This window comes from Daktulosphaira vitifoliae, unplaced genomic scaffold (genome assembly GCF_025091365.1).
Source record: "Daktulosphaira vitifoliae isolate Bord-2020 unplaced genomic scaffold, ASM2509136v1 Scaffold_4, whole genome shotgun sequence".
NCBI classification, from domain to species: domain Eukaryota; kingdom Metazoa; phylum Arthropoda; class Insecta; order Hemiptera; family Phylloxeridae; genus Daktulosphaira; species Daktulosphaira vitifoliae.
The window spans coordinates 13,761,046-13,788,924 of record NW_026099575.1 but is presented as its reverse complement, the minus strand read 5'-3'; the positions used below and the strand labels follow the sequence as shown (position 1 = coordinate 13,788,924).

The window sequence follows — 27,879 nt, the reverse complement described above, 5'->3', positions numbered from 1 at the left end:
TAAATATTTTTGAATTCGAACGTTCTAATCGTAAATGTTCAACGGTAATTTAACAATGTTGTTGAAAAACTTTTACACAATATTAATCATTTAAGATTTTACAAACTTCACTAATAGATTACTCATATTTTAACTAGCTTACGAATAAGTGTTGAGATTTATATATTTCTGTGTCTGCGATTTGATGATATAAAATATTATCCAACAACTGTGCAATATAAATTGATAGATATTTGAGTGGGTTATGATAAAAAAATCAGCCTATATATTCCATTAAAATATATAAGCAACAAAATTAAACACCAATAAAAAATATATATCATAAATACCGAGAAAAACTTGCATGATATTTTTTTTCCTGTGATAAATTATCTCAAAAGTTGTAAAACAGATCATATTTATTGATGTTTTATTTATATAAAAAAAAAATTAACGCAAATTCAACTCAATTTAACTGAAACTGCTTACGTATACTAAAAAAATAAGCGTTTATTACTATGTTGACAAGTATAATGAACGGACCGGCAATTCCATTTTGAATAAAGGTCATCATTTTGGGTATAATATTGTAATTTTTTTAACAAAACCTTTGTCCACAACAATCAACAGTTTACTTTGTGTAGATATACCTGGCAGCGTAAATGTTGTATGTACCTGAGGATGCGTCAAACGTGCTTTTGTCCATTCTAGACATACTAACGGTGTTATTATTTTCTCGAAACTACTTCAAATGTGAAACGAATTTCTATTAAACGTGAGAATAAACACAATTTAACACACACTCCGAAGAGTTCCCTATAAATTACCGTAAATGTGTTACTGGAAATCGGTGTACCCAAATGAAAAACTTGACTGACGCGACGATAGTTCTACAGGTTGAATCAAAAAACGCATCGGGCACAAAAAAATTATTATCGTCCACAAATGTAAATTAGACAACTGGGTGTAGGATTTATTTAATTTTACATTGTGCGTAAACGCGTACAGTTGAGCTCATTCATAGAGAACCGAATAAAAAACGTAACTGTGATAATCTCCTTTGGACGTGTAATTTAAATAAAGTCATTTAGACGCAAGAGATTTACAACATGATAACGTCCGCAGTGGTTTTCCCGTATATTCCACGCACACGTCTATTTGTCCGTTGCCTATTATTATTCACAAAATGATTACACGAGACGTCGTCGTCTGGGTATCCCGTTAGAGTGTACAACAATGTTGTGACCGCAGCCAGTCCGGTCGGGGGGAGAGATCGAGAAAAAAAATAAACGAGCATAATCATAATGTACAATGAGTGACGTGCGTGAACAGGCGACGGCGGGCCAGTTCCTTTGGAGTTCAGAAAGGCGCACTCGTGTCGGGCGACTCGGACCAGCATCACCTATCCGCCCGTACGCGATCTGCCACCTCCACTCATTAACCCTCGGGCAACTCGCGTCTAAGCGCACCGTCCGTTGAACTCGGGTGCAATAGCACGGAACGCGGGAGATGCTCTATGAATTAATGTTCTACACGGTTCGACGCAGCTCGTCCAATCGGATTTAAAGAATACGCGCTGCCGAAAATGTGTTCTCGATAACACGTGTCCCGTTAATCTATTGACGACCCCCGCGCCACACAATATTAGATGACCATTTTATATTGTACCCAACACACGCAACTATTGTTATTACATCTTCATCAAACCGTACCTGGCAATTAACAGGCCGACCACCGCACATGCGCTAAACACAACAATATCCCGTAGTACCGAGATTTAAAAAATGTGTCACGTGTGATCTCTCAAACACTACATGAAACGATATAAATCAAATGTTTTGGATTAACATGAATTCGACGTCGTAATCTGACAGTTACTCGGTTTACGTTTAACGAAAATCAAACACATCGGTAAACCTCGATGCTATTAACACCACAATACCCAACTGACGACAGCACAAACTGAAAATTCGAGATTTATACGCGTGTTTTTTTATTAGAACAAATAGTGGTGTTGTTGTTCTACTCGAGTCTTACACGACAATAGCCGTAAACAATAATAGCATTACATAGTACAAAAGTGTGTTAACTCACTGTTGAAATGGCCTAGTCCTTTTGGTGCGACTTTTTTTCCTTCGTAATCGAGAGTCTCTGCAATAAAAGAAAAATATAAAACAATCAGTAAAAAACCGAGTAGTTGTTAAAAAAATCCGGACAAAAGACAAATGTGCATAATAAGCGAATTTAAAATAGGAGTGTAACGTCCATAAATCTACTAAAATCTCTAGCGCGTATACAAATGTTCTAGTTAGTTGTGATTATAATCTCAAACAGTTAACGACGAGTGCTAAAAATATACTGATTACTGAACACTAAACAATGCAATAGACGACAGCCGAGATGTTTTTAAGGGCAGATCGTTTTCAACGGATTTTAACTGTTACCCAAAGCGGTCTGTGATGTAATGCCTGTTCAATACGCTTGCCATACAAACTGGTTTAGTGCATTACAAGTGTTTCCTTAGAACATAAAAAGGCCACACTGTGCTGCTGACAGCGATCACTTTCGATTTCTTCAAATCTAACATTAGAAGACCGCTATGCAAAGAAGATATATTTACAATCGATATCTCGCATCAATTAGCGTTTTAGACGGTTGACTGGAATGCAATTCGGGCGACAATACCAGTAATGATTTCCTTGTTCCCGAATCTCGATAATCAGTTGGCTATCAACTTGAAATGGTTACGGGCTTACTGGTTCTAAACGTGAGATATCTGCGCTAAATTTCTATTAAAATTTTCACAGCGCACACACCAAGGCCGCTTTTGATTAGCTATTCATTTGTAAACACGCCGAGCTCTCGAAATGTAACGTCCGTTCGAACTGGCCCGAAAATCATGAGCGTTATTTATCATGCGGTTGTTGTGGTACATTAATCATAGTTTACCACGTTCGTGTCATTAAGTGTGGCACAATGTAGTGCCGTGAATTATTCGCGGTAATGGCTCAGAGATTCGGTAGTTAATGGCACATTTAAATGGTGGGCGGGAAAATATCGTCCGAACGCCCTTGAACTTGATCAAACGCGCACTGGCGGCGGAGACGTGTCACTGGCATTGTTCTGGAGAATCACACTTTCCAACCGTTTGTTTTTGTTTGACTTTTAATCTCTGTTTTGGTTACGGCGCGACGACGACAACCGCGTTAACCGATCGCTCAGCGAACACACCAGTTACATAACGTGAAACATCTCAACCACTTGAATAAAAAAACTATCTTCGAGTCAGCATCGTGTGGGGTCTCGCAGACGGGGTACGTTTTTTCTAATCGTTTGATGGAAAGAGACGAACAGTCAGCGTTATTATGTTTATAACTCGTCGACTTTTGCCGTGGGCCAGAAGCGATTACGGCGAACGTAGGGAGTTAGAGGACACATGTAAATTATAAAACATAAAAGAATAATAACAAATACGTGTACTGGTCTATAATTTGAAACTCGGGAGCAATAGAGAGACAGACATGACGAGCAAGCATTAAGAAGGGCTGTCCTAAAATACTTCCACAATAGTGACAATAATAATAAAAATTAAAAAAACCACTCTGATTAGAGTCCTTTTCAATACATTTATACGTATTAGTGTATACGCAGGAGTTTTGCAACGCAATTAGCAATTTAAATTTTGTTGATATTTTCAAAAAGGCCTACTCGTTCGTATATGTANCAATACATTTATACGTATTAGTGTATACGCAGGAGTTTTGCAACGCAATTAGCAATTTAAATTTTGTTGATATTTTCAAAAAGGCCTACTCGTTCGTATTTGGCAACAGACCACACTGACCGTGAGTAAGTCGAATATTATAATGTAAAAATAAATTATTCAAAATAGCGCTACGTACACACAAATTACAGTGGTTAAGCTCAGGGAAGATATTGAAAAACTCCTTGTGGTTATTCGTTCAAGGCCGAACTCCTTACACAAAATTACCCATTTGCTCTAATGACGTCGTGTTTTGAAAATACTTCATTATTACCAGATAGTTGTAAACACACACACTTGCAAACAAAAGTGTTCGTGTTGCAAAATTTCAATCGGCCGTTTAAATATTTTGATAAACTTTATGAAATTTAAAAAAGAACATGCCAACGATTACAAAATTTATAAATAAACGAGCGGTAGTCACGTATGTGCCCACACTGTTGTTCTCTTTCAAACGTGCACAATCTCATTACTGTGCTTGCTTAGGGTCAACAATAAAAACAACAGTACGACAACGTTAAATAACATCATCGTTTACGAAGTACAGTGCACAACTTCTCCGAGCACCTAGACGACAAAAAATCTTCGGTAAACAGCCCGGAGCGCACGCATTCCACCGTGCGTCAATACCTTAAGTACAGGTGGTTGGATTTCTTTGACCCCTCCCCACCGCATGCACGGTCGTCCGTTCCCGTACAGCCGTCTATTCATCAGGGCGAGGCGGAGGTAAAGCCCGCGAACAGTGCTCGCGCACAATACACACGTACAAACACGCGCATACAAGCCGTTAGACAGCGCGTATATTACAGGGGATTATATTATTGTTGTGTACATGTAATAACATTAAATCTCGCTCCTTCTGCCGTTTGTTTGGGGAGCACTGCACCGAGGTACGCCGCCTTTCCTTCCGTCTCGGCTCCTTGTACGCGACGGGCGAGCGGCCGCATGACCCGATATAGGTAAACGGCCTCTGCGGCGGAGGCGGTGGCCGACACCACGCCTAAACTGGTGGATTACGTAACCGTATCAACTACGACAATTTATTATTTTTAGTACTGATAAACGTCGTCCACCGACGTCGCACCGGCAGCGATTTAGTGGACGAGGAACTCGCCGACAATTGATGAATATTGATGGTTACTACAGGTGATGGGAGCGATGCGCGTCACCCGCGGCGCGTGCAATCTCGACTACGGAGTTTTGCTGTCGTATGTTCTTCCGAGTTCAGAGTTCACGAGTTAATAATACAACATTGTTGTGATTAACGTTTGGTGATTAGAGTAAGCAAAATGATCGAGTAATTATTTTACCTAGCAGACAATTCGGAGAGGTGTTCATTTTTCTACGAATAGACAAAACGCAGCACTAATACGTCACTAAGCTCAACAAGTCCGCGGTTATTCATAAATCGCTTTGTAATGATTCGAACGTTTTTTTATCGAGTATTCGATGGAACCATTCGAATTGGTTTATTGTGTGCGGGCGGATAAAAGTAGTCTCTACAGATCTCGTTGATCGCGCGGCGTTTCGTTCTGGACACTGGTAGTTCAAAACAATGCACTCGAACCGTATTCGTGTCCCTGAAGAGCAAACAATAAATTTTCTATTCGGTCGGGGTCGACGAACCGGCGGCAAGTAAGTATAACCACCTCGGGGTGATTATCAAAAATGGACCTGTTATGACTTCGGGCTAATTATTTCCCGCCGACACATATGAACGTGCACGATAGTGTTTTAAACCGTAGAAATAGTAATTTGAGGAGAATAAGAAATCTTTGTCAAAGCGCAGCGTTGTTTTTTAGTGGATGAATCGTTTAAAAATGACACGCTGTTGCAAATTAGGGCTACAGTTTTAACCGTTCTATGCGCGCCGTATGTTTTGATATTTTCCGGTGTTGTTTTACACAATTTCGCATTTCAAACGTTTGAAATCCCAGTTTACGATTCCCGCATGTCTCTGTACGCTCTTCTCCCCAGCGCCAGGCCGTCGTTTAATTATCGTTGGCCGTCGTCAAACACAATGAACTTGGTCGGAACCCTAGACTGCCGGTCGTCCATTGTTTGGTCACATACTAACGTATAGTACTGGGAAGTAATAGTTATAATAATATTAATATTATATCCATGTACAGTGAACGCCCTGCCACAGGACGCCACCGAAGATTATCTAGTTCTTCACAGCACCAGCAGCAGCGGATCCATTTGATTTGCCGTGTGAGGACAAGTACCATGAGCGCACACGGCCGCCGCAGAGGAGAGGAGCACGTGACAGTCAATAGTTTAAGATTATCACTGTTGTATCACGGAGATCATATAGTTTAGCTGTATTGTTTTCAAAACTTGATAACAACATAATCGGAGAAAACGTTTTCGATCGGAAAAAAAAGTAAACTTTGTCAGATTCAATTCTGATACAGTGGACGTTTCAGAGGCATAAATTGCATTAAATGACACCGCAAATAGAACGCGACAGCAAAAATAATATCTCCGCCACACAGTTGAGGTAGGAAATCGATTACGAAACTGTCGTATATTATTAGAATGACACAATCGGAAATTATTAAATATTGTCTTCTTATCGGCAGAACTGGTTTTTAATAAATAATCAAATGCCGTAAAATGTTGCTTAATAATTAATTATGTCACAACAACAACAAAACCGAATACGGAACGATCGATTTCCAGGGAAATTTCTGAATAGGATAAAGTGCGCTCTACTTGTGATGTTCATTCGTGTGATCCGAACAAACACTACGTGTAAATTACGCGAATTATGTGCCAACTGTAATTATTATTGCAATAAAATTACCAGTAACACTATCGGCAGAGATAAGCCACCAACAGACAACCGTATAAATCAACAAGTGTTACGCACTTATTGCGACGTGTTTACATTGACGGCGACCGTTTTGTAGTTTAGGCGTAGGAGTATCGAGTGCGGGCGACGTGGGCCGGTGGTACAGAGATTTGGCGATTTTACATCCTCCGCACAAGGCAAACGACAGTGCCCAGCCAGTCTATCATTGTTTAAGTACCACCGGACACTTGCAAAGAGTCGACTACAAGAAAAACTGGTATCATAAAATGCGTTTAATTCGATGTGCGGCAAATAATAAGCAGCGCGTAAAAAAAACATAATTATTATTATAGGCGGAATCACGCTTTGAAACTATCAAAAAATATATATTAAAAAAACATTTGTCTCGGGTTAAACGCTATTATTGGAATCTGATTGCTCAATGCCGTTTTTTGTTTCGCCGAAAATACTCGACAACAGACAAGTCGATGGCGTTATAATTATAAACGAACCAATAACAAAACGATGATGCGCATCGTTTTGTTTTATTTCGTGATAACTATGCGGCTCTTCTTCGACCATCAAGGGTAATGTTCGTTGCCGCGAGCTCGTCGGGTCCATCGCGACCTTCGCGAGCTCGTAGGCCAATATCGTGATCGATATCTAAACATAGTTTTAACATCACGACCATCACAAGTGTGTAAATAAATCGGATAACCGTTAAAAAGTGAAAAAAAAAAAAACTTAACGCTCTACAGCCGATGAACTTTCCACTAAGACTTCCAAGTCAAAACTTGTACCCTGTTTCGAGTTAATTATCTAAATGGACTTGTGTACATAGTTAGTTTTAAACGTGACCAAATCATTTTTCATTCCAGTTGAACGGTTACTTTTGAGTTTGCAGTGCGGTTGCAAATAACCAGTAATGGCAATAAGTCATAGAACACGGTTGTTTTAATCTCAATACGACGGAAAAACAATTAAAGCTGGGCATGCGAATTTTCGAAAATAAAAAATGCGATTAGCTTAGAAACAGAAAATATTACGTCGATAATCAGCCAACAAATCACGTTGTCTTTGAAGTGTCCCAGACCAATTTATTGTTCGGCAAATTAAAATTATTGCGTCGCTGTACAAAATTCAGTCTGCACAACATTTTTGCTGCAATTGAAAACAAAGTTATTCGATGATACTGCACCGGATTATTATCAGTGGCACAGCAGCGCGTTTTTTATTTGTTTGGCGCATTACACAAACAACAACATGAAATATTACACATCATGAGTTATGATTTTATTTACAGTTACTCCATAAAATCAGCACATACATTCGTTTATTGCCAGTGAACGTCTACATATATCAACGGCATTTAACAAGTACAATGCGCTGAAAACGCTCGGAAGACACATACGGTGCGGTCTATTATTATCATTATAATTTTCCGCACACAGACAACAATATAATAACACACACTGCGCGCACGTCCAGAAAAATGTACTCGATCCAATGAATTTTAACCACAAAGATAGAAGAATTTATTTTACGGATTCGTCCGATTTTCGAATTTTTTTTATCATATTTCACAACATTAATACAGCTACATTATAATCAGTTAGAGACGCTTATCATTGGGGCCCGAACTATATGTATTTATAAAATGATTTTCGAACACGCTACCAGCCAGTACAGATTATTTTTATTATTTGGCTTGAAAACTTTGTAACGTGTTGTTATAATTTTAAGGAATTTTATCTCGAAAATATATTTCTACGTTACTATACGCGTTGTAAAATCTTATATGCGCAGATTTGACGCCTTTCAAAGTGGGGCCCAATCAAAATTTATAAATGCATATAATTCCTAAAATCATTAACACTCAAGTCATAAACAAAAAGTGGACTCGTTCGTATTTGTTCGGTTGATAAATGAATTTATCGACTTTTAACTTAACAGAATGCATTGAAGTGAATAGATACTGACTGGGGTGCCATAAAAAATTAACACATCTAAATCTTAGCAATATAAGGACGCCTTTACTTGCATTTGATTGGATTGCAAAATGTCAGTAGTACAGGTGAGGCAAAAATTGAACAACACTCGAATATGTACGCTTGTTTCGTGAGAAAAATAATAAAAGTTAATGACACTTCCATCGTTGACCAATAAGAGCTTCGAGTGATGTACGTGAAAGTGTGTAATGATAAAGCCATCGGTGTAACTATCATTAGCGAAATAAACCTTGGACTTGATTTTGACGGTCTACAGTCGTCCTGTTTGTCATTTATCACACGAGTCACATTGTTGATATTGCGGTATTGTTTTATCCATCGCCGGTTGCCTCATCAGTGCGAGTCGAACAACAACATTATGACATCGGTGTAGCATTGCCATTATTTTTGCATTAGATCCTACTCGTCAGGAAACGCCAACAACAATGGAAACGAGACGACGATTGCCTAGCGATGACTTCAACGGGCTTTGTGCGGACTAAATATCACGATACCATACGCTTCTATACGCGTTATTCAACCACCAGCATTGTATGAGTTAGTCATTGTAGTGCGGTAAACACTGATACTTTAATTTCCTCTAGGAAGTATTGTAATGCACAACAAGGACGAGCTTCTAAAAAGATTAAACGTCGTAATTTATTAGCGTCCTCGCCAGAAAAGGTGTTTTACCCTAAGAGATAAATTATTTTTTATCACATTTGCATTCACAAGATATGCATCCGAACATAACCAACGTTTAGACAAGCATTGTTGGACTTGTCGAATGAATCAACCGCAGGCTCCCATTGCAACCGCATGTGTATCGAACGAGTAGAGTTGTAAGGTCAAAGGTGTCGAACGGCTTCCACAGTATTGGCGAACCATATAACCCTACACAACTAGAAGCGATTCTTCTTCTTTCGCAATTAGTACGTTATGCGTATGACAGCGTCTGATAGGAGTTATGTCGACACAAAGGATCGAAAGCCGATCCACGAGACAAATATCATATGGACACCGTGCGCTAGGCGAATCTGCACATGGTTCAAAAGCTAAGAGGCCTCCGACGCGCAAACGTGAACCGTCGAGAAACTCGTAAAAAACATCAGAGCAATTCACGGCGTACACGTTTTGAATTTTAAACGTCTAATTACCTATCTCCGCATCTATACTTAAGGGCGGGGCATTTGTATGCGTGTTCTCGGAGCTGTCGAGGAGCTCGTTGACCTCTGCGCCGTCCATCGAATACTATTTGAACACGGTTTCCTTCCGCTTAGCGGTCTGTGGCTTCGTTCGTACACGCATCGTTATTAGGCACCATTGAATCTAATTATAAAATCTGTAATCGACTTTTCCATTTGACTGCGGCAGACGTCACACAATGTCAACTACTTTTCCGACGTAATTTGCCGGCACGTTGCAGATGTTTTAAAACTGCTGTACAGCGACATCGCCCCACGCGGCGTCGAGATGGTCGTCCGATTTAACGTTGCTATCGTGCGGATATCATACCTTGTGACCAACCCACCCCCAACAGTAATTATCATTTATACCCGTAAGGTTGAAGAAAAACGCATTGGCGCCCAGACACACTCCTTTGAGAGGAGCCACGAGAAAAATTCCATTTTTCAACGGCGACACGTATGGCTTCGTATGGACGGAAAGGGCCGATCCCTTAAGACGCACAAATGTCGCCGCCAGTTCACATTTCTGTGTCTATACCAATTCTTTACATTTACCGGACGAGCTGACGCGTCTTCGCGCCGTGTTTTCGACGTCGTATTGTTGTTGTTGATGATCCATTACAACAATCGTCCGAATCTCAACATCCGAACACCTTTCTATGGGTATTCCGTTTAAACATACTTAATTCATTATTTTAGTGCGTTATTAACTGTTGGTCGCTGTAAATTTATAGTTGGTTGAACAAGAACACGACCGATTGCCAACTCAGAAAAAATACTTGCAATGTATGAAACTTGGAATGTAAAAACAATATTGAAAACACGATTTTATTTCGAAGAAATTACAAATAAAAATTGTACAGGTACTGAAGCTGACGTTTTTATGGGTTTTCCATCGTGAATTTATTGACACTGAGTCATATATTTTTAACTAGATTATACGGTGATTTTTTTTTTTAATGGTTTTTAATAGTCATAATCATAATAAATATATTTGTAATTGAATATTTTTATACGGTTGGTGTTTTTATAAGTTCCAGGTATACGATGGGCTAGAGTGCTAAATATACTTTTTATTTCATTTTCTAAAAGTGGATCGTCACTATTTTATTATGTGTCTAATGTGTACTATTTCTCGGAATGATGTTTCTCTGGAAGATAATAAAATCATAGGTCAAGCGTGGTAATTATTTTCTGAGATGTATATGACGAGGAGTACTTCAAAAAAAGATGTTAAATAAAAGTAAAAGAGAGATAAAAGCAAAAATAAATGAACATTAAATCAGAAGATTTTGAGAGATATTTACTAAAAGAACATTTATTAAGGTCAACATCAAATGGGCGTATTTCTATGAATTATGGTAAGTCAAAAATAAAGCAGAAATGTTCTTGCGATTGGCCCAGTTTGTGTAGCAGTTTATAAATCTGTTATTTAAAAAGAGAAAAGGTAAAACCGATTTAACATTTAGTTGAAAACACTACTTAAAAAGGTGCAATTGGGAGTAAATTTTATTTATTTACCTAAACAAAGGTTAAAACCTTTATTGAGGTGTATAATTAATAGTAATGCCAATAAAACGTTTAAAAAAAATGAAACTGACACTACATAGTTCGAGTCGAATGTATCTACTTTTCTTTTTGCTACGTGTATTACTTACAGACGTATCGTTTTTCAACAATATAATTGTTCGAACGATACCAATCAGAATAAATTAAAATATTTTAATTGCGATAACTTACTGTAAATATAGTGATTTATCATCGTTAGTTAAATCTAAATAAACGCGTTCACGCAATTAAACATATTATAGATTCATAAATAGGTGTAAATTGAGTTTTAAGCAATAGATAATTAGTTTAGTTTCATAAAATTCAAGTGAAAATAATAACGAAAAAGGTATTTTAGAATAAATTACGATGGAAATATTTGCTCGTTATTATTGTTACAAAAATGAAAATGAGAAATCATAAAAATGTTCACACCTAAAAAGTATACAGGTCTAATAATATTCAAATACATTACAGTAACGATAATATTGTTGAAATACGATATAGGGATATAATAATTTTACTAGAAACTAAATTACAATTTCTAGAGTATTTTCATTATGGCCGTCAAAACAGCAGGGGAAAATGAGGGCCCGGATAAGTGTTTCAAAAGGATTGGTAATAGAAGTATCTTGTATCACCTTTGTTGCAGTCCTTTATTTCTGTGAAATTTAAAGAAATCCGAGCCCGCGCCTGTAAAAACAAATAGAGCTTTTTATTGAATCATAATGACAATGGATATTTTTCACGCTCGTCCGACCGTCTTGGCGTCACACTTTTTAAACTATAATTATTTAAAACTGGTTTGAATGCGACGATCGCGTCATAATACAAAGCTCAGACCAATTTAGAATGTAAATGGACCATTCACAAATGCAACGTATGTACTTGGGTTGGTGGTAATGACTGGCGGTAGAAAGTTTGAAATATGAATAAATGCCTTGAAAATGCGATACGTTTCGTGAAGCGCAACAGATTTGTGGCCGACGATCGACAAAAGTTTCTCGTGTTCTTTTTAGGACGTCCGGCACAATAGATTCGACAAAATCGGTTTATTCAATTGTTCTAATGTTTTTTGGCGGTATACGTTTACAACGCTCGTGGGATTTACGACACAAAATGGACTTTTCACACAATTCGATTCTATTGGGGGCAGGCTGGTACATGATGTATATACAGAGAGTATTTTATTGGACTTTTATTGCCCTCTCCGGCAAAACGCGATAGGAGAAGAAAATATTAAACTCTAACTACGTGAAAGTTTGTAGTTTAAATGACAAATCGGGCGATTTTAAGCATTCCACAGTGTATCGACAAACAAACTTCATTAGATTAGTTGCCATTTTTTGTTACACACATTTGCTTAATCAAATTAAGTACTAAAATACCCGAAGTGTAACTTTTACTTTTTCATAAACTAAATTACCGTGTCACCTCTGCGCCAATTTCAAACGCAACCGTTCGTTATTTGAAGTCACGAAGTAACCTAATAGACAAACCAAATATATTTTGCAGCGGTTACCGAGAGCAAGTTGAAATTTTCAGATGACGTTTTATTCATAAGATATTTTTGATAATTGGCACTGCTGCGCTGACCTTACGCAAAACTGGACTCAACTTGTACCTACCTACGGTCAGGTCTACCTACGCTACACTTAATAGTACAATTCTGAGCATAAGAAACACTATATATATATATATATATATATATATATTTTTTTTTTACGTGGAGTGGCATTAGTATATTATATATTGCAGAATATGTATAATAGCAACACACTATGAATTCAAGTGTAAATATTTTATATGTTAAATTATTATATGAAAAAGTACCATTAATGTAAAAGATATTAGGCTGAATGAAGTGAAAAATTATGAATAAAAATAATGTTGTGTAATATTTTTTTTAGTAATAATTGGGAAATTGAGGTGTGTACACTAAATTATTATTATTATATCATATAATACTTAATTGTGCGTGTACTGCAATTTAAATCGATTGTGTGAATATAGTAGTTGACCGATGGGTTTAGATTGCAACTGCCTACGAATTATATTCCGACGATAAAATCTTTTTTACGTTGTAGTAAAATGGCAACGGTATTTTGTAATTAAATACATTGAAAGTGATGGACAGCAACAGTCTAACGATAACGATGACGATAACGACGACGCAGATAGATGGTTAAGTATAGGAGGCATTATCGTATTACAAGATTCGCTTGCAAACACGGCCAGTGTGATAATTATTCTTATATTAAGTTACAGCTTTGCACGAGTAAACTGCCAGCGCAAGTACAGTATTTACAATCATCTACCGCAATGGAGATCACAGAGGAAAGTCGGTCGTGTACAGCGTAGAAACCGCCGTCTAAACACAACCTTAGATTATGGCAACACTAAACTACAATCCGCATTGGCTATTGGTGACAAATTTGATCTGAGCTGACATTGGCGTTGATACAGAGTAAAATTACTGGCAAGAACATATTGAATGTAAAACCCGACTCGGATTACAAAAACAATTTCAAGTCGCTTTTAGCAAAAAGAAAAGAAAGGACCATATTGCATGAACTTAACACAAAAAACTATGAATCACGTAGTGAAACGACACTGTTAACGCATCCGCCTATTTGTTTTAAATAAGCGAAAGGCCGTGCCCACGGCACGAAAGCTTCAAATTCGATTACCACTGCCGTTATTGTTTTGCAATACTGTTCTGTTGCTAATAATATTATAATGACCATTGTGTGATGCATATGATATTTATAAGAGAATTAGATTTATGTTAAAATAAACAATATTTCGACACAGCGACGAAAGCTGCAATCGTCGTGGAATAACACTCACACATGCCAACGCGTTGAATATACGTTTTTTTTTTTATCTATATGATGATATACAACATTATGATATTAGTAGAGAACATATTACGTATCAGCCGGCCAAAAGACGCTTCTCTCTTACCGTCACGACAGAGTATTTCTATGCGGAAAGCATAATAAGTACTGAATTCGATCGATTCGCGGTTGTGTGTTAAAAAAACAAGTGGCGTTATTCGTACCGCGCAATAATAAACATTATGCATTTCCAACGCAACGTCGGCTTTAGTGTATTCGATGGAACTCGCACGCGAATTGCGAAACGATTATGGTTTTTTTAACGGAGGATGCTCCAGGTCTTTACGGGTGTTGGTCGTCGGCGTGGATGTCGTGTGGCAGCGTCAGAGAAGACGTGCACAAGGCGACAATAAAGACCGTGCGCGTATCAATGGCCATTTTGGTTAGTGTTATGCAATTGCAGGCGAAGAACTAGTATGACTCGACACGTAAAAACGCAGCCGTCTCGGGGATGCCTAAGACGATCTGTATCAATTAGAAAAATCGCCTGTCAATCAATTATAGCCTGCCGATGGTGGTAATCGGTCAAGGGTAAACGAACGGTTTTTTAGAACGCCGATAAATTGCGGACGTCGACGTTTTCGTAGAAAGTTTGCAACGTCCTACACGATCGTCAGCTTTCTCTGGGTTTCTCAGCAAACACGCCCTGGGGAGGTCGGCCGAACTTTGGACACGTTTTCGTTTTTCGATAGTAAAAAAATTCCATTCACAACGTGTTGGCGGCGACGTCAGCTGCCGTTCGTCGAGAAGTAAACACTCGGATTATTTGTGTTCAACAACTGGCGAATATCGTATCATTACTGTGGCAGACAAAATCATATCGGATTGTATAGTACAGATGAACACTGACATGGTCTGTACCATTTAACTTCAATGCGACAACGACGGTCACACACAATGAACAGTTTTTTAATTCTACTCGTATGGTTTACGCCAATCACATTGTTTCCGGTAAAACGGATTCGAACCATTTTAAACGGTTCCACTCTACAAAATGGCACAATAATAACACGATATTAATATTCAAACGGTCCGTGATACGTATTCCCAATAAATAACTTGCAACAAAATATAGCACAGTTAAAAACGAGATAGACATTGCGATTCAAATGTGATGGCATAAAAAATAATAAGTGTAATCGCTTAAAAATCCCATTAGCTGGATTATGTGTTGGTCTCGGTCGGATAAAAGCCGTGAAGTGCGTACAAAACAACAACTCGTTACGGAAGATTCGTACGCCGTGTACACTGTGTAACGTGTATGACCGATTTATTTTTCAAGTTCTCGAACGTCATTGCAGAGCGACAAAACAGTCAGAATTAGTAATGGGTCGACATTAACTTTGGTTTGAAAACGAATTGACTAAATAACTGCAAAACGAGAATAATAGAGGGAGGACGGAGACGCGATTATCTCAATTTAGCCGTGAGTAATCTCTCTCGTTTTGTTTGACGGTCACCATTGATCGGTAAACAATCCATTGCATTTAGAAAGGCAACGACACTTAAACGTTACACGTCAGAGATACAGTACGAAGAGCACTTGTGACAGAAACGCCTGAGGTGTTGATCGATTTTCGCACAACTCGAACAACATTTGTCGCACTAAATCAACGGGATCGAGCAACACACGATATCATTTGCTCCGATTACAAATCGCTTTCAGTGTTTTTATTGCCGTAGGAACCTAAATGCTCTTGTTGGCGACTCGAAATAGTCTAGACAAGCTCTTGTGGTATACTTTAATTATACACATTCGAATTTTTTTTTTAAAGGAAAATACTCGTCCGTACCGACAGGTTCTGCGAATACTACTCATAATAATATTATGCAAACGCCTCGAGTAATCGGACACCCAATAAACAACTACTAATTCTCAATGTATAGTTAGTCTTATTTTGGCGATCGATTTTAATTAATTTCATTTCCACTTTCTAAGCGTTATTTAACTATTAATGTTAACGGGTTAAGGTCATTCGTAATTTTTTTTTTTGTGTGAGGCAATCCGTACAATTTTTTTGTTATGAATATTATAAATTACTAGTCATAACGGTTGGTCTAGTCCTGGCGTCGTTTCGGCGCCTTGTTTGTATATACTTAATATGTTACTGATTGTAAGCTTTTTGGATGTATTGAAAATATAACCGTTGTAAAACGACGTACTTTATCTAAAAAATAAACATACTTAAAGGAATTTATGTTTTTTTTGGTCTTCAAATAATTCACGTTTATATGTTTGGGTGCAATGAGACAATGGGGTTTTTCATGTAGCAGACGACGACTGAATNTTTTTTTTTGTTTGTTGTTTTTTTTTTTTTTTTTTTTTTTTTTTTTTTTTTTTTTTTTTTTTTTTTTTTTTTTTTTTTTTTTTTGTGGCGACACTTTATTATCAATGCTACTGGTAAGCCAAGTGCATGTGAATGATATAACCATAAAATATACACTGGAAAAGCCATTGTTCTTGGTGGTGCCCATGTCAATAACCGGCAGAGGACAACTTAGTTCAACGGGATACTTGAGACAATTTCTTTAATTTTTTAACACGATATGTCAATGCCGAAGTTTTTCTAAATGAGTTAATATTTTGTCAAGTTTAATTAATACTAAATGGTTCCAGAATATGATTCACAATGAGAACGTGAATTTGACAAGGACGTTCCTATTTTATTGTCCCACATAAAATAAACTGTACCGTTTAAATATTATAAAGGTTATATAACAATAGGCGCGACAGATATATTTTTTGGTCAGTATTTATACGTTTACAACAATATTATAATCCCACGCGGCGCGTTTTGTTACAATGTTAAATGTCGGATTTTAATTCAATTGTAATGTGAATCTTATCTCCAATCTAGACCGAATGTTTAATTATTGGATAAAACCCAATTAAAAGATGAATCTTCCGCCGATATTTCAATAAAACTATATTTTTAAGGTTATCTACAAACTACCAAATGTTTTTATTTGAAACACGGCCATAACTTGTAAAAGTCATTATTGGTTTGCTTAACATCACGCATAGGTTAATACACGGCGAAGTAGAAAAATTAATAAATTATGTAAATTACTAATTAAGGAAATTGAATTGCATGTTCGTTATATGGAAACAATTAAATTATTATATTCAATTTTTCATACAAACGATTCTTTTCATTTCAAGGTGAACGAGTATATTAATAAATTTGACTTTCTCGCATAATTAACCAACGATATTATCAACATGTTTGTAGATAAATGATACCTATGCTTACGAAGAAAGTAGTGGTTTGTACTTAAGTTAATACAGATTACACAACTGATCAATGTTTTACCATATGAGTATAATCGAATTGTAGATGCTGTGAACTAGGTATACGTTGTGCCGCCACCGTCTGGTTGAAAGTATAGGACACATGAGATATATCGGTCAATCCAGTCACGAGCCAAACGCTGTTGCCTAAAGGTGCCGTCTTGTGATATCACAAGCTTATTATCTGATGCAATCGAGACAATTTTGCCGTATCAATTTTGATAACTTAATTCAATGCTAACGATTATTATCATGTGGTCACTTACAGCCGCCCGCTTGCCGTGTGCAAAAAAATAAAAACAAGTTTGAAACCGCTAATTTTGCGACATATTGATGTTATAGTTTTTTTTTTGTCGAGCGACGACTAGAACGAGAGCATATTCTACCGAGTAGAGATGAGGACGTCGCTATGACGTTGCTCTTAGTTTTGTTTTAGACGCTTCATTATCTGTGCACGGCGAGTCACGTAACCGGACCAATAACAATATACAAATTTAATTATGCAAAACTATTTTGCAGGCAGAGAAGTGTACAAACTACATATCGAACACAATGCAGTTACGATTAAGCGTTTAAATAGGATATTCTGGGCGTGTAATTATTTCAAGTCATTATTTTTTCTCGTAGGTATTTGTCTTGTCCTTCAGACAACCTCTTCACCGGGAAATACCGACGTTTCATGAAAATTTACGTAATATCTACCCCAGGAATTAGACAAAAAACTACCAGTAATTCTACTAATTGCAACAATTAAATATTTGTATTATCATTACCACCGAGCGTCAAGAAATTAAATTGTAACCTTAGACTTATTTGTAAGCCAACAATTAATTCATTATGTTTGTACTTTAGATATACTCATNATTTGTATTATCATTACCACCGAGCGTCAAGAAATTAAATTGTAACCTTAGACTTATTTGTAAGCCAACAATTAATTCATTATTTTTGTACTTTAGATATACTCATTTTTTTTTTATATAAATTCAAAATCTTGCAGGAATAAAATAATAATAACCAATTGGCACAAACTTTTACCTGTTGTTTTTAAGCAACGCTGATAACATAATAATCACATTTGGTATTTTAGTATTCTAATGCAGTCAAAGAGAATATTTTAAAAACATATCGCGTGCTCGATAATTATATGTATACTTAATGGTATGTCTAATGTCGGGGGGTAAAACCTCATATTCAGTGTATTTAAAACATTACATTATCCAGCAAGCCGAATAATAACAAAACAATTCCCAGGTTATGTCATCGGTGGTAAATTATCACGAGGAGTTTTTTCATAAGATATTTTTTCTCGAACAATAATAACTCGAATCTGTTTTCTGCGACCTCCTTGGAGGCGATGCCTCGAGATTTCTTACCGTGAAGTTCTTCATTTCACCTAATTAAAACATTACCGCACCGTACAAACAAACAATATATAATTGTAATGATTATTCGTAATAATTTATTCATATTTATTTTTTATTAGACAAACGTTGATTCTTATCAGCTAATAAATTACAGCTACAAATACAATTTTACCCGATGAAAAGTATTTGTTGAATAAAGCACTTTCCTATGGTAATTAGGAAGACTTTCTCGGTTGAAAAATATGTATCATTTCGTGTACGGCCGAGAGATATGGTGGCGATACAAGAGAATCTATATGGCAGAATGTTCAAATTTTTTTTCATTTCACGAAAGAACACGTATGCCGTTTATTCCAAATCGAGCAAACGGAAAAAACCGTGAAGGTAAAAAGGAACGTTTCTCCGGGTCAAAACCGCATCTCCAATCATTTCCGGTGAAGGTCGAGATCATACGCGATTCCCTTCGGAGGAATAGGGTAATTCCGTCACAACTCAAACGACACGATACTCGTCGTATCAGACGACACACGTATAAATGTCAACCGTCGGTGGCCGAGAACTACTTAGATCTACCGCCGAGTAGGTCACTTCAATGGATTAGAATTCTTGCCGACCGACATTTTTACCTCGTGTCCTCCTCACGCGAGTAAGTATGCCGTACGCTGGCTGATTGACAATAAAGTGATATGTAATATCGTTGAAAATGTGAAATGCCTGTGGACTACCAACAGTCGCACGCGTACTGTTCAGCGTTCCAGAGCCGTGTAAAACGTACACATATCGCCGTAATTAAAAAATATCGACTGTCACGATTGATTGCCCAAACAAATATAAATATTTATACGAGTTACCAAAATACGCGGTCGAGTACCAAACGTGAGTGTTCCGTTAATCGTTTACTATCGCCTCTAAATATGCGTAATCAATTAATATTGTGGTAACTATCTCGACATAAAAACGTTGTGACACACTAGTAGTGCGTTAAATTTTTACATCACAACACCGAACCGGAGACTCGCGCGACAAATGATCCATGCAAGTCTACTATGTACACAAAATACATTGTTGTGTTCTTAATCGTTAATACGTCTTGGAAATGTTTAAAATATTACATAAAAAGTAATGTTCACGGGCCATTAGATACACGACTCGAACGACGACAAAATGCGATCGGCTCAAAGAGTGGTCTCCAGTGGTTGGGTCCAATGCCGGCGCAAGCACTCGTGATGAAAAAATGACAAGAGCGTGTGAATCGCTAGACGCGGAAAAAACTCCCTTCACTTTCTTCCGGATGAAAATACATAAAAAACAGCTGTCCGGGCGGCCGTTCCACTTAGCCGAATATAGGTACTTTTGAGAGATCAAAGAAACCATCTTTGAACGTGTTACTAGTGCGTTATTTTCTACGGCCGAGTGATTCTACCACAGTAATGAAACGTTAAAAATTAAAACAAGAGGCAAGGACGATGCTGCAGCTGTACTTTATTGGGAACAATGTAGTCTAGGGGTCGTCTTTAATTTTATTGACGACCACAAAATAAAAGTAGAAATAAAATCAAGATGGAGTGTCGGTGGTTTTCTATCGACCGGTCTCCCTGCAGTGTGTGTGTGTAGTGGACGACACATAGTGACGACCAACAGGAATGTTTTTTCATTCGTTTATAGCTGACGTACGCCGTACTTAATACACGGTATCATAACATTATACAAATTAAAAAACACTGTAACGCATGACAGGAATTATCGATGTCGTCGTCAATGGCGGAGGATGGGAATACGTGACCCATCGGCGCACAAGACGATTGTAGTTAATAACATTATGATTATCTATTATAAGTCGAAGGACTGTAAAGGTAAAAAAAAAAACGTTGTGCACGCTTCTAAAGAGACAATACAGGTAATAATAAAGATGATCAATAAAAAATTAATGATCTCGATAATCGTTGTAGGATTTTTGCTTGACAGCGGGTGACAGGAAGTGTACCGATGTTGTATTTATAACAAAACAATTATTATCATTGAGCCAACGGGAAACAGAGGAACCAAATGGGGACCGTGAAAACTTTGGACAAACAAAATCCTTCTCCGACCTCTACTGTAGTACACGAGTGCACAATAATACTCGACTATACTATTATATAATTGTTTGCCATGCTATCGTATATCCGTGATCTTTGACTCGAGAAAAAAATTTATGAGTACATAGAAACAATTTTTTGTAAAACAGAATTCTGATTATATAAAAAAAACTATTTGTATATATCGATTTTATTTCAAATCTACAATATGATTATTACCATTTTTATAATTTCGTTGTTTTCAGTTCTATTTTTATATTTATTATAAATATTTAATTAAAATTATAAATTTAGTTTAGTTGAATTTCAAGTTAGTCTAAAATAATGAGTAGACAAATTGAAAATAAAGAATTTTTCATTTGAAATTGTGAGACAAAATCACAATTTAATCCTAAAACATATTTTACTGATTTAAAAAATATTACTATTTAATACTTAAGGTGATTTTGAACAAAAAAACAAGTGTTGTTTAACGTAATAAAAATAAAGTGAAAATAAATGATTCGTTATTAAAAGACAAAATAATTGCCTCGATCGAATAGTAACTTAATTACATTTTATAGGTACACGTTTATTAAAAAAAATAATACTCATTTGGCATGTGTTTAATTGAAGTCTATACTTTAAATTGTTATTATTATCATTACTTTAAAAGACACAACGCCATAACAGCAAATCTAAACAAAACGAACTACCGAAGTTGTCACGTTTAGATGGTTGAAGACAAAAAAATGTATATTATGCAATTTTTATTAGGATTTATGTTATATTATACTGCACAATATTATATATGTTGTCATGCGTATTCGGACTTTCTAACGTGCCGTTTTTGTTTTAAGAAAATACTAATTACTTATAATCTAATTCACAAAATTAATAAACGTTTTTTGCGAGTAGCCTTCAACAGAATGAGAATAATGGATACACTTTTACGTACTCAAAACTATAATAGACACATCCTGAACTCGATGAGAACATTTTCTAATAATTTTGTTGTAATAAATGCGGTAATAATAACAAAAACATGTTTATTAATTTCGCCTACGTTTGGGTTTGAATTCGCCAAGGACTAAAGTACAACAATTAATTCGCAAACGAGTTTCCCACTCATACACGAAGACGAATCTCATTAAACTTTCATCTTGTCCGATCTGTAGGTCCAAGTTTTTAAAATGCACCGGCCGACACTAAACTTGACTCAAGTCCAATTAGTGGCGTACGCCAAACGTATAACAATCGTTATATATAGAGATATAATATTTTTTTAAGTTTTCAACATTATGAAGTGCGACAAGTCGTGGCACTTAAAGATTCGATTCGGGTACATAAAATTTCAACACACAATTGTCGTTTAATTTCAATCGCCCCTTGGACATACACACTAATAGTGTCATTGTAGAGCTCAAGCGCCTTCGTGTGAATACCTACGTGTGCACTGAGTGTGTGTTGCAACTAGACCGCGAACAATGCAATAGACACGCCGCGAACTTGGTCCAAATTCGATGTCTATTATTCTACCCTTTTTAAAAAGAGTTCGTGCATTTTTATTTCTGTCGACCAAAAAAAAAAAACCACTCTCGACTGCACATGATTTTACGTATAATATAATGATAAAAGTAATGGCGAATCGACAGGCAAACCAAACGTGTCGTAGGCGGAGAGGGCAATGCTCAACGTGGCCTTGGATGTTTTAACGACACCCCCTGTCTTTTTAACACAGCTATTGCTGCACTACGGTCTTGACTTTTGACATCGTTGTCGATTTTCGCTGGCGTTTAAGACAATAAAAATTACTACAGGTAGACGCGTTTGTGATTAACTGCCGACCGAGTTATGCAATACGACCGTAACAAAAATTACAGTCTAGAATGTTGTACAATTAATACAAAAAATGACCGTTTAACATACCGACTGGCCGCCGTATGGAATTCTAAAAATCACATTTGCTCGTAATAGACTATGGAGCGACAACACACCTTGTTAATCATAGATGTCACCAAAACTAATGTCGATTCGTTTCGACGGCTAATAACGGTCGAATTCCATCAGACTGCAAAACTATTGCCCTTCGGTCTCGGTCATTAAGATACTAATAGTATTAATAAAATTCGACGGCAATGACATTGAGTTTTAAAAACCGGTAAATCATTGAAAGCGAAATGGTGTTTGGCAGTCCAGTTTTTTTGTTCCGTTTTAAACGTTCAAATATTACCTGTCGCTAATTCGCTAGGAAAACCACAAAAATCGGTAAGGATAACGACAAATATGTTCAATGATGCGATACACACACCCCAGCGTTCAAGTCACCCCGAAAATAAAAAACTAGACATTTTTTAAGTACGACCAACAAATAGTATTGTAACGACCGGCGGTTAAATTTTAAATAATGTCTCATTTAATCATATCGAATTCAGTGCGTAGTTATTAATAGAGGTGACCGTGGGACCGTCCAACACCTAGTTGATAAAACGGACGATGAAGAGGTGGAAGAGAAGTATGGAAAAACTATAACGACGTGATAAAAAAAAAAAAAAAGCTATCAATATCAATTGTATTACCTGTAAGTCCCGGCGTGTTCTTCTTATTTATGTTCCTCGAGCAATTTGTCGGCACCGGTATAGGGTTAAGTATAACGATGGCAAAATAATCCAAAAAATAAAATTCGGCGCCAAAATGGATAACAAACACACGAGTTTGAATAGGATGCGGCGGCAGGTGTGCACCTGATGACTGCGCGACCGGACTGAATGTTTTGGTGTGTGTGTGTTTAATGAATATAACCGTATGGACAGGTTACGCGACGTTGGGCATGCCGACCGGGTGCGTGGTGAACGACTGACTAACAGAACAGTGCGCACCGACCACCGTTGCCATCAGCCACCACCGGACCGGTTCCGGTACAGCGATCTGGAGGTGGACAGCGAAGGTAGCAGCACCGTGTGGTGGTGTCGGCATTTAGGTGTATAACAATCCAAAGAGAGTGTAAATTAAAAAAAAAGCGATCACAGTGGTGAGTTTTGGCAATGTGTAAATACTGTGTGACTTTCGCTGTGAAGGTCCAGCTGTGCGCAATAATGGAAAAGTTTAATTATATCCAATATTGGAAAATATCTAATTTTTGAAATCACTAGACGCAAAAAATACATTTCTTAACCGTATTAGTTTGTTCAATCGTTTTAAACACATTTATTATTTCCACTGAAATAAATATTTTAATTGAGTCTTCCGGTTGCAAAAGTCCCAACAAAGTTTTTTTTTGCTCATTCAAATTAAAAATAAAACCTAGTAAATTGGAGTCGTGGCATATTACGAATAAAAGTATAGATGATATCTGTCAGTGATTAACATCACTACCGTAAAAAATAGCTCCGAAGTGAATCTGTTAGGTTTCATCATTTGTATATTAATAATTTTACAATTTCTGTGATTTAATATTTCACTAGAACACATAGTTGTTAAATATTTGCTTAATTGAAAATAACGTTATTTTTTTTAGTTCGACTGCCAATTTCACACAGTTAAACAATCGTCGGGACACATTTATTTATTTTTATGTGAAAAAACAGTCAGTCGTGTTATATGACGTAAATATCTATTTATTATTATAACCATTAAAACCTCTTTTTCTTTTTAATGAAATTTTATGAACAATTAAATTATTTACTTTACTCTTTGAACTATAGGATAATTATTTTTGTGTATTACACAGTAAAAAAACAATATTACAAAATTTCCTAACTAAGAAAATAAACTTTTCAATAAAATCTTTTGATATATTATTTTATGTCGAATACAAAAATAATTTTTCGAACAAAATGATAATGAATGTAACAACAAACGCATTGTAATCAAAAGCAAGTAAAAAAACTGAGTTCGATTTAGACTTAAATTTGCCCTTGGAAAAATGTTTTCATAAATTTTTATAATCTGCGGTTCATTTCTAGTAATATTTAAGTTAGTACGTTTTATATAATTATATAATACACTTGAATTTTTACATTTACAATAAAATAAAATTTCATTCATACTATTGTAAATTTTATGATTTTGGTATAAAGTAATGTGTTTACTTTTATTTTATTTTTACAATAAAATGGCAATATATCTTTTTTTTTAATTCTCATTTTATGATGAAAACATGTTAATATTTACTACTTAGATGTCTTTTTTCTACAAAAAATGCTTTTAATATTTAAATGATTATAGTAAATTTATTTATATTTATAATTTATTTACTTTGCGTTAATGATTCAGCATTTAAAATATATATATAATAAAAATACTTAACAGGTACTAAAACTAAATCATTTTATAATTTTTCAAAATGTTTGAGAAATTCTTAGTCTTGCTCTTTTTTGTCGCTGTTAGCTCAGAAGCGTCTAACATAGTCGAAACGCTAAATGAATTGATAAAAAGTGAAAATTGGCTAAAAATTAACCATGACATGGGTGTTATACTGAAAGAAGGATCGAATCAAACTTCTGAAGAACTCTTCCCAGCAACAGATATTGTTACTGAAAACAACGTAAGTGAAAAAGCGCGTCAATTATATTATTTGTTAAGCTGTAATTATGCTAATATTTTGGAAAAGATTTTTTCTTGGTCGTTAATGCATAACATTTATAAAATCGACGAGGTGTATAACCATTCATATAATTCATATTATACTTGCATCCCCCAAAAAATGACTACGGCCATGGAAAATTCGTTAGCATACCTGTTGTCCATTATTTACGGCAAAAACAATGTTGACACAACAATACTTGCAGCAATACAGAAAATGAAAACAATTATTAAATTAGCAAATGAAAAAAATTATAATAATATAGACAATATTTGTGTACAAATGCAAAACATTTCATATGAGTTTAAGTCGAAGTACTGTTTTCCTTTGGGTCCTTCTACATTACAGCAAATATCAGAAGAATCAAACACAAACTTAAGAGTTTTCAATACTTCTGTTGAAGACAAGTTTAAAAAGATAGTAAAAGATTTTGAAAAAACATATAATTTATTAAATATAAATAAGTATCAATTTACTCTCAACTAAACGCTAAACAATGTTTATAATTAAATACAATACTATATTATTATTTTAACGCTAGCTAATCGTGTTCTCTTAAAATAATAATTTTGTGTAAGATAATCGCTTTTGTTATTTTATACACTAACCTTTAATTTGACAATAAAATAGAGTTGAAAAAAAAACAATGTAGCAAATAAAAAGTTTTCAAACATATTTTATTGTTTATAACAAATAATTAAAATACATGTGTTTATTATATTTATTGTTATAGAGTGCGATATTACACTTTTATGCGAATAATTTCGTCCAAAATTATTTTTTAGGAAATCGCGTGTCATTGAATATTATTTGTATTTTAATTTCTCATCGCGTATAAAAATAAATGGAAGTCATTTAGTCTGTACTTTAAAATTTAATTCTATTCTTTATGTCAATTATTACAGATTTTATAGCCATTTTCATTAAGTGGGCACCATTATCCGATCTTTCCTATATGTTTATTTTGTTATCATATTTATTTAATAAATATACAATACGTTTGTTAATGAAAATTATAAACATTTTATCTATACTTTATTTCAATAAAATAAATTATTTCAAGTAAATTTGTTGAAATTATAATTTATTTTGTCTGATCTCATACTTCCTTATTTAAGAGACATTTTAGAAAAATATCTTAATTATAAAATAAAAATAAATTCCTAGTGTTTGATTAAAAATCTATGTGTGAATACAGTGATTCGAAAAACCTTACTTTTCCAAAATATAATTTAGTTATAACTGCATTTCATACTATGTATTATACAAGTGTTGATTATATCATAAAATTTTGGAAAACTTCATAAATCACTTTAACGTTTAGTTTCCTAAAATTTGTCTATTGTTAAAATATTAGTAATGCAAAATAACACAACTCATTAGCAGTACTATCGAATAATATTCTTGGGTTGTATTCTGAATCAAATACGCCAAATAGCTAATCACTTGTAATTTGCATATAAATACTAAAGAAATAGGTCTTAATAATAATTTAAGCACTTTTATACATTGTTAGGTTGGAGTATAATTTTTGATTTATAAATAACCAAATGGTGTTTACTATTAGTGGTATGGTACTTTTATGGTGTTGACATAACGATGTCGTGTTTCACAAAAAAATATGTTGAATTAATAATTTTAATAATTCGATCTACCCAACTAATGACTATTAAACTATTAAGTATTCAACTTTTATCACAGTTGATCTATTAATATTTTCTCTCAACGCAAGCAATTATATAAAAAAAAAAAGCTGAATTTAATTTCATTAATGAATTTTTTTGTCAATAGTCATCTATAATTATTTCTCATTTTATATTATAAAGAAAATTTTTTATAGTATTCTTACATTATTCAAAAGTTCATTCAGAATACTTTTTTTTGAAAGTATTATATGCATATTTGGAATACTTAAAAAAAGTAATTTAACCAATACTATATGAGTAATAAAATCCATTCGATGAAATATGTTTTAATTCAATTAATTTTAGTGTCTAGTTTCGTTATATTATTGAAAGAATAAAGTTTTAAATATAATTCTAGTATTCTAAAAAAATAAATTGTGCAACGCAAAAGTATCATAAGTTATCTGAGGATTTGGTTTTAAAAAGTTTCAGAAAAAAATATAATATCAAAACCAGTAATTCATAAAAATCTATATTTATATAGTTAAGTATCATTATGTAAGTTATGGTGAATTATTTTGGTGATCACTTGAAAAATGTTAGTGAGACACACCATCTCGAGTTATTGATCTAACAAAATTTAAATAAGTTAGTAGTATAGGCTGTCCAAGACGTGATTTGTCCTCGCGAACATCCACCATGGCGTAAATGTTGTCCCGTAAACGACAAATCATTGCAACTTCATTGAATTCATATGCTTAAAGTTTTTACACCGGTGAATTTTGAGTTCT

General features: G+C 35.2%; 1 protein-coding gene across 14 annotated transcripts in view; it reads right to left on the bottom strand.

Moving 5' to 3' along the window:
* LOC126905683 (uncharacterized) overlaps positions 1-23,749 on the bottom strand; it is a 41,102-nt gene extending 17,353 nt beyond the window's left edge. For 13 of the 14 annotated variants that reach the window (XM_050685625.1, XM_050685627.1, XM_050685629.1 and 10 more), the window contains exons 1-2: positions 23,458-23,749; positions 2,074-2,130 (exon numbers count right to left, since the gene is read on the bottom strand). The gene's annotated coding sequence lies outside the window, so the exon portion shown is untranslated. The remainder of the gene's footprint in view (positions 1-2,073; positions 2,131-23,457) is intronic. The other variant, XM_050685626.1, reaches the window with a different exon arrangement.
* Between the last annotated feature and the right edge of the window lie 4,130 nt (positions 23,750-27,879).